The sequence below is a fragment of the Diabrotica undecimpunctata genome, chromosome 1, assembly GCF_040954645.1.
Source record: "Diabrotica undecimpunctata isolate CICGRU chromosome 1, icDiaUnde3, whole genome shotgun sequence".
NCBI lineage: Eukaryota > Metazoa > Arthropoda > Insecta > Coleoptera > Chrysomelidae > Diabrotica > Diabrotica undecimpunctata.
Genome location: NC_092803.1, coordinates 141,856,984 through 141,870,804, shown reverse-complemented (window position 1 = coordinate 141,870,804; position 13,821 = coordinate 141,856,984). Strand labels below are relative to the sequence as shown.

Here is a 13,821-nt window from a genome sequence, read left to right as displayed (position 1 = left end):
GGGGATGTATGACGGACACAGCACCAGGAACAACTCTACTAAGATACTGCGAGGACAGAGATAGGATGTTATTCGCTCCAGACGAACCAACAAGGATCAACCCAATAAGAGAACACAACAACTCAACACTGGACCTGTTCATCACCAAGGATGTAATAATGGAAGACGTCAGAACATACTTTGAATGCAGTTCGGACCACAAACCAGTAATAGGAAGGATGACATCGAGAGTCGACTTGCCAAGGATAGAACCAGTAGAAAGATGGAGATGGAAAGATGCTAACTGGCCTAACTACAGAAGACAGCTAAACCAAATGGAAATGAAGAGAGAATTCCAATCAACAGAAGAAGTGGAAGAAAAGATCGAAGAAATCACAAGAAGAATCCAACGAGCAATGGAAGCCAACATCCCAAAATCCATGACGAACAACAGAGGACTGATCATCCCAACAGAACTACAGGACATCATCAAGGATAGAAACAAGGCCAGACGAGCATTCCAAAGAACCAGAAGACAGGAATTCAAGGACTACGGAGACATCCTATCCGAAGAAATAAGAGTAAGACTGAGAAGTCTTACTGAAAACCAGTGGCACAACAACATCAGAAGAGCTGAAGAAAACCATGGAAACGTTTGGAAAATGCTGAAGGCAAGAAGAAGAGGAAAACAAAAGATGCCACAAATCATGGACAACGAGGGAACACATTACGACACCCAAGGAAAAGTTGATGCAATATCAAGGAGGATGGCAGCCACACACAGACAAAACCAGGATATGTCAGATGCAAGAACAAAGAGGAAAGTCGAGCAAGAATACAACAGGATCAGAAGAAGGAACGAGTTCCAAATAGACGAAGAAGACCACATCAGCCCAAGTGAAGTTGCAAAAATCATCAGGAAACTGAAAGGAAGCAGAGCACCAGGACAAGAAGGAATCCACAACATCACCCTCAAGGAACTTCCGAAGAAGATCATAGTACAACTGTACTATATCTTCAAATACTGCCTGGAAAAAGGACATTTTCCAAACAACTGGAAACACGCCAAGATTATACCTCTTCTGAAACCAAGGAAAGATGGAAGAAGACCGGAAAGCTACAGGCCCATATCACTCCTGGAAACGATGGGAAAGATCTTAGAAAAAATCATCTACAAGAGACTGGTGAAACATACAGAAAGAAGAGGAGTCATCCAAGAAGACCAGTTTGGTTTCAGAAAAGGAAGAAACTGCGAACTCCAATTAGCAAGGATCATCAGCGACACGAAGATAAAATTCAACAGGAAACAGAAGACAGGATTAGCCATACTGGACATAGAGAAAGCCTACGATACGGTTTGGAAGAAGGCACTTATCTACAAGATGGACAAGGCTAGACTTCCCCACTACCTCATCAACATCTGCGACATGTATCTATCTAATAGAACATTCCAAGTTTCAGCTGACCAAAAGATGTCGACGATTCAAGAAATTCAGGAAGGAATGCCTCAGGGCAGCATTTTATCACCCATTTTATATAACATTTTTGTTTCAGACCTCCCTACAGATCCAAGGACTTCTACAGCCCTGTATGCAGACGACACAGCAGTGTATGCATCCGGAAAAGACGAAAGAAGAATCATAGATAACATGGAGAGCCACCTGGAAAGAATCACGGACTACACCGAAAAATGGAAAATCAAGATCAACGCCGAAAAAACGCAGTTCATCATTTTCGGCCAGGATAGACGACAACTACGGAACCAGATCACAGTAGGAGACAACAGAATTCAGGAAACAGAGACGGTCAAATACCTAGGAGTCCACCTCGATAGAAAACTCAACTTCCGGGTGCATACACAAAAAACTAAGGTAAAAGCTAATGCAGCTAAAAAACTAATACTTCCTTTCATTTTTAGGTCCAGTCCACTCTCGAAGGCGAAGAAAATTCAGCTCTACCAAGCATATGTTAGGTCGGTGATTCTGTATGCTATTCCAGTGTGGAGTTCCATTGCGGAATCACACTGGAAAAAGTTGGAAGCAACTGAAAACTCATGCTACCGAATCATCGACGGAACAGCATGGGAGGATAGAGTCACGAATGCTACAATCAAGAACAGGTTAGGATACACGCCACTAAGGGAAGTGGCCGAGAACAGAACCAGATGGTTCTTCAACCAGGCTACTCGAAGACTGCGAAAGACCAGGGATATCCTCGAGAAGAACAGGATCCAGAGGATACACAGATCCACCCATAGACTGATCGACCACCTGATCAGGGTCTAACCAGGCGTTTGCAGGGAAGTAGGTACGTTTGCCGATTTTAGTACCTACAGAAGCAGACGAGGACACCACCCAGGAAAATCCAGGAACCGAAAGGAGAAATCTTCAAGAGCTGGCGGTGCACGAGCGGGACGTCGAGGAAGAAAGAAGGCTAAAATATCTTAAGTTTTGAAATGTAAATATATTAGTATGGCAATAAACGTTTTTATTTTTATTTTTATTTTTATTATTATTACAGGAAATCAGACCGGGTCAGGATATGTCCGCTGGTCCAGCCTTCTAGGCAAGTAAGATCCTCTGGTTGATTCAGTTCCTAGAGAGTTCTTGTTTTTCTTTCAGCTCACCTCTAAAACCCGGAACCTAACGTTCCACATCTTTAACTACGGTTTGTCTACAAACCACGGCGGCCATTTTTGAAGGATTTATCTATGCTTTTTGACTTAGTCAAATTTGCTAATAAATTCCTTTAAGAGCGTCGCCATTTTTCGCCGAATTAATCTGTGTTTTTCGACTTAGTCAAAATTCTGATTATTTCGGCATTCTTACAAGTCATGTAAGAAAATATTCTCTTACAGATTTGCTAAGTCCCTACTTAACGGGACTTAGTCACCGAACGTGCATATATCCTTTTACATAGTTTTTGAGGTTAAATAAAGACTACCTTTTGTGTTTTATTTTTCTCTTTCAGGGATATATATATTGCTATATATTTACTTGTGAAAATAAACGATTTAAACTGTGTTTTATTTCCCCTTTTATTTCAGGTACACTGCAAACGTAAGTACTTGTACTTTGACTCTGATATATATGTATTTTGCTACTTGTATATTTAAACTCTAAATATAACTTTGATATATCTGTATATATAAACTTGTATGCTGTTTCTTTTATTTGTTTCTTTCCCCAGGTACACTATTAAAATTACTTGTATTTCTTTGACTTTGATATATATGTAATTGCTACTTATATATTTGAATATAACTCCTTGATATATATAACTTGTATACCATTTCTTTTATTTGTTTCTCTTTCCAGGTACACTATTAAAAATACTTATACTTTTTTTCCTACCTTTGAATTTATATTTTATTTTTATGCTACACTGTTAAAAATTTCAATTTTTATTATTTTGTGACCATAATATTTGTCGTTTATTTCATTTTCGAATTGATATATATTATTATTTATGCCTATTTGCCACTATTTGTTTATTTCCTACAGGTCCGATTGACTTATAAAATTCTGTTGGAAAATAATTTGAATTTTTGCCTGTAGTTATTTTTACAGTGTACTTCTTCCCCTTTTTATTGCTGATTATTCCGATTGGCATAACGACCGACATCCCAGTCCTTATCCCAAGTCCCTAACTCAACTCCTTCCCACTCAAAATATTTTGACAGGTGACATTCTCCCTAGTTATTAATTTCAAATTTGTTTATATTTGATTTATTGTTAATAAATAACGTTCATTACTTTTCAGATTCTTAGTCTAGAACTAATTGGTATAATTATTCTCCCGATTTCCGGATCTGGAGATAATTATACGTCTCTTTCAGGTTCTTAATATAAGTTATATATTATATCATTTTCTTCTTGTTATATATACTGTGTACTTGTTTAATAAACTTTATTATTACTGTTTTATTCTTTTAAAAAGGCATTAATCCCTAGCTAGGTCACAATGGCCTCCGACAGAGAGCCTTACTCTCTGAGGTCACTCCACCAAGCGACGGATAGAGCGGATAACTTGCCTTCTCCCTCTCTAGAAAGAGATGGGAGTTACTCTAGTTACCGACACAACAGCTACCCCAACCCAAACCAGTCGGCGGTAAACTGAACGGTTTACGTTGACTGAATTGTTCTCATGTAAGAAAAATCAGGATATCTCTGATTTAGTCTTTTTCAAGACTAAAAAAGACGATAAAACTGTTATTACTAACAAAATTGCAGATCTAATTTCAGCTTCCAGTCCAATAAGACGAGAATTCCCACTTCACAGGAAACTATTCAAGAATAGAAGCTTCAGGCCCACCTCAAGGAGAGGTGGACCCGCCCAGGATAAGGAACAGTTACAAGATACCGAAATAGGACAAGTCGAAAATTCAGTAGAAGAAACCACAGCAACAATGGCTTCCAATAATATTGAAATCATGGAGGAGGAACCCTTCCAAGCAGTTAAATGTCAAAGAAGAAACTCCCACGAAAACATCGCAGGTGCAAGACAGCGACCAACAACTAGCGGAACGGTTACAACTAAAAACCGTTATCAAGTTTTATCTACAATCAACACGGAAGAAGCCACTCCAACAGCCAACAACAGGAAAGAAAGAGTACCTCCCCTTGTCATAGCAGGACAAATAGGGAGTTATTCAACTTTCATCAAAGAAATAACAAAGTTATTGGGGCACAATAACTTTCAGATATCACCTTCCGGAAAAGCAGGTACAAGGGTGTACCTTAGGACCAACGAAGATTACGAAAAATTAAAACAGGATTTCATCTCAACCTCTACGGCCTTCCATACCTTCACAAAGAAGTCTGAGGTTACGAAGAAAATTGTCATGAAGGCGGCTCCAGGAATGGACCTCGACGAGGTCGAAGCTCGAGAGACAGTGGTAAGACATAACCCAGATGTCATATGCCTGTCTGAAACAAGATACATGACGGAATCCCAACTTCCAAGAATAACAAACTACGATGGATTCGGAAGAAGAGACGAACCAAACGACAGAGGAGTAGCCATCTATGTTAAGAACAACATAGAATGGAATCAAGTTTTGATAGACACACACCACTTCGAAAGTGTTGGAATCAAAGTAGGTATAGCTAATATTTTTTCAATTTACAGGAAACACTCGGAAGAACTAGCCATAGAAGAACTGGATGCCTTACTTAACTCTGCACCAACCGTAGTCGTAGCAGGAGATTTCAACGCCAAACACACAGCATGGGGATGTATGACGGACACAGCACCAGGAACAACTCTACTAAGATACTGCGAGGACAGAGATAGGATGTTATTCGCTCCAGACGAACCAACAAGGATCAATCCAATAAGAGAACACAACAACTCAACACTGGACCTGTTCATCACCAAGGATGTAATAATGGAAGACGTCAGAACATACTTCGAATGCAGTTCGGACCACAAACCAGTAATAGGAAGGATGACATCGAGAGTCGACTTGCCAAGGATAGAACCAGTAGAAAGATGGAGATGGAAAGATGCTAACTGGCCTAACTACAGAAGACAGCTAAACCAAATGGAAATGAAGAGAGAATTCCAATCAACAGAAGAAGTAGAAGAAAAGATCGAAGAAATCACAAGAAGAATCCAACGAGCAATGGAAGCCAACATCCCAAAATCCATGACGAACAACAGAGGACTGATCATCCCAACAGAGCTACAGGACATCATCAAGGATAGAAACAAGGCCAGACGAGCATTCCAAAGAACCAGAAGACAGGAATTCAAGGACTACGGAGACATCCTATCCGAAGAAATAAGAGTAAGACTGAGAAGTCTTACTGAAAACCAGTGGCACAACAACATCAGAAGAGCTGAAGAAAACCATGGAAACGTTTGGAAAATGCTGAAGGCAAGAAGAAGAGGAAAACAAAAGATGCCACAAATCATGGACAACGAGGGAACACACTACGACACCCAAGGAAAAGTTGATGCAATATCAAGGAAGATGGCAGCCACACACAGACAAAACCAGGATATGTCGGATGCAAGAACAAAGAGGAAAGTCGAGCAAGAATACAACAGGATCAGAAGAAGGAACGAGTTCCAAATAGACGAGGAAGACCATATCAGCCCAAGCGAAGTTGCAAAAATCATCAGGAAACTGAAAGGAAGCAGAGCACCAGGACAAGAAGGAATCCACAACATCACCCTCAAGGAACTTCCAAAGAAGATCATAGTACAGCTGTACTATATCTTCAAATACTGCCTGGAAAAAGGACATTTTCCAAACAACTGGAAACACGCCAAGATTATACCTCTTCTGAAACCAAGGAAAGATGGAAGAAGACCGGAAAGCTACAGGCCCATATCACTCCTGGAAACGATGGGAAAGATCTTAGAAAAAATCATCTACAAGAGACTGGTGAAGCATACAGAAAGAAGAGGAGTCATCCAAGAAGACCAGTTTGGTTTCAGAAAAGGAAGAAACTGCGAACTCCAATTAGCAAGGATCATCAGCGACACGAAGATAAAATTCAACAGGAAACAGAAGACAGGATTAGCCATACTGGACATAGAGAAAGCCTACGACACGGTTTGGAAGAAGGCACTAATCTACAAGATGGACAAGGCTAGACTTCCACACTACCTCATCAACATCTGCGACATGTATCTATCTAATAGAACATTCCAAGTTTCAGCTGACCAAAAGATGTCGACGATTCAAGAAATCCAGGAAGGAATGCCTCAGGGCAGCATTTTATCACCCATTTTATATAACATTTTTGTTTCAGACCTCCCTACAGATCCAAGGACTTCTACAGCCCTGTATGCAGACGACACAGCAGTGTATGCATCCGGAAAAGACGAAAGAAGAATCATAGATAACATGGAGAGCCACCTGGAAAGAATCACGGACTACACCGAAAAATGGAAAATCAAGATCAACGCAGAAAAAACGCAGTTCATCATTTTCGGCCAGGATAGACGACAACTACGGAACCAGATCACAGTAGGAGACAACAGAATTCAGGAAACAGAGACGGTCAAATACCTAGGAGTCCACCTCGACAGAAAACTCAACTTCCGGGTGCATACACAAAAAACTAAGGTAAAAGCTAATGCAGCTAAAAAACTAATACTTCCTTTCATTTTTAGGTCCAGTCCACTCTCGAAGGCGAAGAAAATTCAACTCTACCAAGCATATGTTAGGTCGGTGATTCTGTATGCTATACCAGTGTGGAGCTCCATTGCGGAATCACACTGGAAAAAGTTGGAAGCAACTGAGAACTCATGCTACCGAATCATCGACGGAACAGCATGGGAGGATAGAGTTACGAACGCGACAATCAAGAACAGGTTAGGATACACGCCACTAAGGGAAGTGGCCGAGAACAGAACCAGGTGGTTCTTCAACCAGGCCACTCGAAGACTGCGAAAGACCAGGGATATCCTCGAGAAGAACAGGATCTAGAGGATACACAGATCCACCCATAGACTGATCGACCACCTGATCAGGGTCTAACCAGGCGTGCAGGGAAGTAGGTACGTTTGCCGATTTTAGTACCTACAGAAGCAGACGAGGACACCACCCAGGAAAATCCAGGAACCGAAAGGAGAAATCTTCAAGAGCTGGCGGTGCACGAGCGGGACGTCGAGGAAGAAAGAAGGCTAAAATATCTTAAGTTTTGACATGTAAATATCTTAGAATGGCAATAAACGTTTTTATTTTTATTTTTATTTTTATTTTTTATTTTATCCCAGTCTGTCATCCGTTCCAGCTCTACTGGATGATTTAACAAAGACAAAACATGTAGCAGTGGAAACGAAGACAGACTTTAGAGAGATTATTGGTCAGTTGCACCTGGAGATAAATCAAAAGATACTGCAATTTTTTATTTAATTCACACATATCAGTATTTTATACTTACAGAGTTCTGGAATTATTTTCTTGTGGCATTTCTCTATTAACTAGAGCAACAGAAATTAACCATAGTCTGTTTAAATGTAACTGCATGCAATATGTTACAATGTATAAAAATCTCAAATATAAATCCTTAAAAACCCCGAGTGAATTAACGAAAGAAGAAGTTAAAAGGGCTTGTATTCTGTTCTGAAACGATGCTCAATTTGTCCTGCCAGGAAACATCTAATAGGGGACTTCGCAAGGTAGTTAATTTGTTGGTTTAAACTAGTAATTATTTAGTAGTTTTTATAGTAATGTTTACCAGTAAATTATTAAAAAAATAATCAAAACCCATAAAGTCCTCGTAGACACATCGTCTCAGGACTAGCAACTTCAACGTGGAGTCATATGTCGCCATGTTACCTAATCCAACGGTAACTTTAACATCCTATTAATTTATAAGAAATACTGTCAAACTAATGTAACTAATTATTTGTTAACGAGTTTTTACCCATATATTTAGTGGCTACATTCATGTACTCCTAGACACTGATGATGGAATCCTTTTTACAAAGGATTTTAATTAATTTTTTAATATATGGTATACAGCCAACTACAGGAACGTAGATTCCTTGTGGAGTAAATTATTAAATAGCTTAATGAGTTTTTCTATAATTTGTGGAAAATAGGACAAGGATAAATATCGAAAAGTTTTATCAAAGGCAAAAAGAGTCAGAGGAGGTAAATAATTTAAAGTTCCCATCATTCTTTGAATCCATATGTTTTTTAATGACTTTGGATTGCTTGATCCATCTAGTCAGTAGTATTTACACTCTTCATTGAGGGCCCTAACCAGCTTAATTTGAATTCCCAAAATGGGCAACTGATAAAAGTATAAGTAATGTTAAACAGCAGTAAATGGGAGGAACAAATATTAATCAAATTTATGCTGAATCATCCATTTCATATTAAATTTTTTTCCTCACTTTTTTTTAATTCCCAAACGATTTGGTTTATTTTATTATTTAGTGGAAAAGGATATACACGGAAAGTTCGATTTTGAAGGAAAAATATTTTTCTTTGGCAAGAAACATTCAATAATTATTATAATCAACATTACCATTACAACCACAAAGTTCTGATTCGCTCATTTTGTAACGAAAAACAGCTCAGGTGGTGAAAGAAAAGAAGATCGGGTGGTGCTAAACTGATGGTACACAATAACATTACAAAAGGCCGCGTTGCTCAGAATCAGAAGGGGTATTGGGGTGGGTAAGGATATGAATAATAAAAGAATAATAGATAGATAAATAATAAATAGATAATAAATATATAACAGTTTGACAAAAGGAAGAAAAGAAATACTGAATTTAAGAACTACACAATAGACGGCACCAATAAGTCCAAATCTTAACCACTGTGTTTCCTAAAATTTGCGAAGGAAACACAGTGGTTAAGATTTGAATTCGGTTTCGCCAAGTAGAAATCGTTTGATTTCTCTTTTTGTTTTTAGATGGCGTAGTTACGTCCGTATATAGTTATTTTAATAACTATTGTCTAGGACGGGAGAGATTTTTGTTTTGGTTCAGAGCAGTGACTATACCGTTCTGAAGAGACCTAAGAAGGTCGAAATACGTATCAGCGGTTGTTGCTGCACTTTATCAAAACAAAAATCTAATACCGTCATTCTATTTAGAATAACTTTGAAAATGCCATGGACCGATTATATTACAAACAAAATGGTTTTACACAGAATGGATAGAGACAACAGAGAACTTTTGACCACCATTAAAAGGAGATAGACAGCATATTTGGCACACATACTTAGAAATGAAAAGTACGCGTTGTTGCAGCTAATTATGAAGGGTAAAATCGTAAGAAAAAGAGGTCGTGGTAGACCACAAAAATATCCTGGCTGAAAACATTCGCGGCTGGACCGGGTAAACACTTATACGCTTTTAAGAAAAGTAGAAGATAGAGACGAATTTTTAATGGTTATAGCCAACAATTATTGTAGTCGGTACTAGAAGAAGAAGTGGATCTAAATATATACATCACAATAGACTCCATAACTCGACTTCTGTGAATATTATGCATGGTTTATTAAATTTGGCAATCTTTTGGTGAAAAATAATTGAGTTATCACCATCAAAGTTGGGAAAGCAAACGTAGACTTTGAAATAAGAGATAATGAAGTCAGACTGGAGTAATGTTGTTGCCATTGGAATTTTTAAATGTTAAGAAACATTCGGATATGCTACCGCTAATATCGAAGAAATTTTGTTATGTCACCATTTGCCAACTAAAGTAGAAACGCGGATGTTACATATTGTTTGTAGTAGTTTAGTTTGTTTGTGATATAAGCATGCACGATAAAACATTGAATTAATCTTAGAGTCAGCATCTCATCGGGAGCGATGAACTAGAAGAAGAAACAGAATTAGGTCATCTAGGTAGCATTTTGAAAAGTCTACATGCTTAAACCATCTGATCATAAAGAACAAAGGTTACTAAAATAAAACAAAATCAAAGAAGAAAATATTAAATATAACCTTAAGATAATTAATAATCGTTAAGAAATTAATTCACTTTACAGAAAAGGACGCATCATGTTAAACTCATTATTATAATCATTGGATTAATGCAAAACCTTGTATTCACAATAGAAGACTACACCTTTATGGCTTCAACCTCCGTACAGTCCAAAGGTAGTATATTTTTCTTCTGATAATATGTATAGATTTACATACGAAATGGTTCCCATGGAATAAAGTAGTAATATCCTGTGATTTATCTCCAACTTCTTTCAGGGTTCCGAAAGATAGAATCAAGTAAATTAAAATATGTGAAAACTGTGGGGTTTTCTGAGGAAATTTGCGAGAAAATTGAATTTTCTTGTGCAAAGAAAATCTTTTGTAAAAACTTTTCTCCCTTATGCAATTTTGCGAATCGATAGACTATTGATACTATTTTTAAAAAAATTGGTATAAGGGCTACTGGTGTCCTAAGGGTGTTGATTATGACCTGAACATGTATGGTTCATATGTCAATATCCGTGACTTTCTCCTTCATGCCACATGTCTACAATCTTTATTGTTGTCATCCGATGCATAGATATAACATTTTGTCTACATGTACTCATAAACCCCATTTATTGCACTCCTATTAATTTCCTTGTCACATCAAGCCATCATAATCTTGACGAGCATAAAATCATCTTGCACTTGATCATCTGCAAAACATAATATCTTGCTGATTTTCTTCTAATACCAATCATTAGAAGCATTAGACCATTCCTATCGTATATGTATTTGTATAATTGTAAATAACTGCTTATTTTGTAAATGTGTAAAAATCATAAATTAATTTATAATTTATATATACAGTGTGTCCGTAAAGTATGGAATAAATTCGATATTTCCTAAATGAAAAGCCTTTTTAAAAAAATCTAAAACAAGTCGATTTTTAAATTTAACCTTGACGTCATCGGCTTTTTTTTAAATGTAACACCCCGTATTTTAAAACATTTTTAGATCGATAAAAATGAGTTGATTTTAAAAAAGTATAATACTCGGGTCTAATGGATATAATTTGAAAGATATACGCTTAGAAAATAAACGATTTATTATCAATTGCAAAAAAATAGCCTACTTCTAGTTTTTGATAAACTGTAATTATTTTTAGTAATGTTCAATAACAATTAAGTAGTACAATAATTGTTTTAATTCGTGAATGTTCTCTATTATTGCTTAGAATTAATTTTAAGTAGAAATGAATTTGAGTGTAAAGCAAAGAATTGAAATACTCATGATGATTGGGTATAATCGCGAACTCAGATGAAAGTGTGTAATTTATTTAATGATAAATATCCAGAAATACCCATCACGCAGTCAACAGTAAGTAAGATTGAAAAGAAATTTCGAGAAACTGGTACGCTTGAAAATTCACTCAAATCAGGTCGTCTCTCTGTAAATTATGTTACAACATTAGATGTTCTACTTGCTTTTGAAGAAGATGCGCACACTTCTGTTCGTAAGGTTAGTAGTGATCTCGATGTTTGTAAAACAACGGTACACAAAGTACGTAAAAGTAAGTAAAGTAAGTAAAATGCATAGTTGTACAGGAATTAAACGAGGATGATCCAGATAAAAGAATACAATTTTGCGAAATAATGATGGATAACAGCCACCGAAACCCTCTCTTGGTTCAAAATATTATTTTTTCTGATGAGGCTACATTTAAATTAAATGGCGAGGTCAACCGTCAAAATTGAAGATACTGGCAAAAGAAAACGCCAACTGGATGCGGGAACAATACCCCCAAAAGGTAAACTTATGGGCTAGCATTGTAAGAAATAAAATCATTGGACCCTATTATTTCGAAGGTAATTTAAACGGGCCAGCATACCTTCAGTTTTTAAGTGGATATCTCGTACGTACTTTAGTTTATTTATTCTCCAGTACAATTAATCTTGGAGGTTTTGATAAAAGTTTATTGTTTCAACAGGATGGTGCACCTCCGCATTATGCTTTAGATGTTCGAAGATACCTAAACGAAATTTTTCCGAACAGGAGACATGGGCATATTGAATGGCCAGCGAGGTCGCCAGACCTCAATCCTTTGGATTATTTTATGTGGGGTCATTTAAGGAATGTTGTTTATAAAACGAAACCTGCAAATATTGGAGACTTAGAAATAAGAATTCGTAAAGAAATAAACAATATTTCTCAAAAAAGCATAAACAAGGTGCTACAAGAATTTGTACAACGTTTGGGTTACTGTCAAATACAACAAGGGCTACAATTCGAACATTTAAGATTAAGTCATGTATTAATTACTGGATTACTTTCAAGTTATTTAATATAATTTATTTATAATTTATTAATATTATAAATCAATAAAAATTAATTTTCTAAGCGCATATATTTCAAATTATATCCGTTAGGCCCCCAGTATTATACATTTTTGAAATCAGCTCATTTTTATCGATCTAAAAATGTCATAAAATACAGGGTGTTACATTTAAAAAAAAAGAGCCGATGACGCCATCACTGTAATGTGCATCACCTTGTATAATGAAATTTTATTGTAAAATGTGGAACATTAAATTTAAAAATCGACGTGTTTTAGATTTTTTTAAAAAGGCTTTTTATTTAGGAAATATCGAATTTATTCCATACTTTACTACTTTACTGACACACTGTATATATATATATATATATATATATATATATATATATATATATATATATATATATATATATATATATATATATATATATATATACATAAATCTGTATCATATATTTTATTCTATCTCTAGTTTTATTTTCTAAAAATATACAACCAATATAAAATAGAATTCAAAAAATCACAAATTGAAATCCCCAAGCAAAAATCAATACAGAGATACATTTTTGACTAGTAACGCGCAATATCAAACTTACCTACATAATTGCTGATAAAAAAAAATATAAATAAATATGTACAAAAATTCGCCGCAAAATCTTATACCCGGCTTGGTGTTACATATTTAGTGTAAATTAATATATTATGGTTATGTTTATATATTTTAAGCTGTTTGATATACTTATTATATTATATCTTACCTACAGTCCTATAATAACATCAAAAACAAACTAACTTCTAGTTATTATCTAATCAAAGCGGAATTTAATTGAACCGAAACGTAGCTTTGTAAACACACATCACCGTAAAACAACGACTTTTATCATAGTAGGTAGATAACTGATCTTCTGTGAGAACTTCATATCATTTATAAAAATAACCTTCGGCACAAGGTAAACACGAATAGGAATCGACCACACACAAGTCTGGTATTATGATTACTACCAAAAACTCTTACGCAATAGTGACTCATATAATTAGATTGATGATTTTAAAAATCACAAGTCACGTTCAACCCCTAGATATTATTGTTCTTAGATTGTTTCTTTGTAAGATAT

General features: G+C 36.2%; 1 protein-coding gene across 1 annotated transcript in view; it reads right to left on the bottom strand.

Annotated features, from left to right (window-relative positions):
• The window catches only part of LOC140435586 (uncharacterized), a 163,871-nt gene extending 150,250 nt beyond the window's left edge, over window positions 1–13,621 (bottom strand). Inside the window, exon 1 of the mRNA XM_072524336.1 lies at window positions 13,465–13,621. The gene's annotated coding sequence lies outside the window, so the exon portion shown is untranslated. The remainder of the gene's footprint in view (window positions 1–13,464) is intronic.
• Window positions 13,622–13,821: the final 200 nt, after the last annotated feature.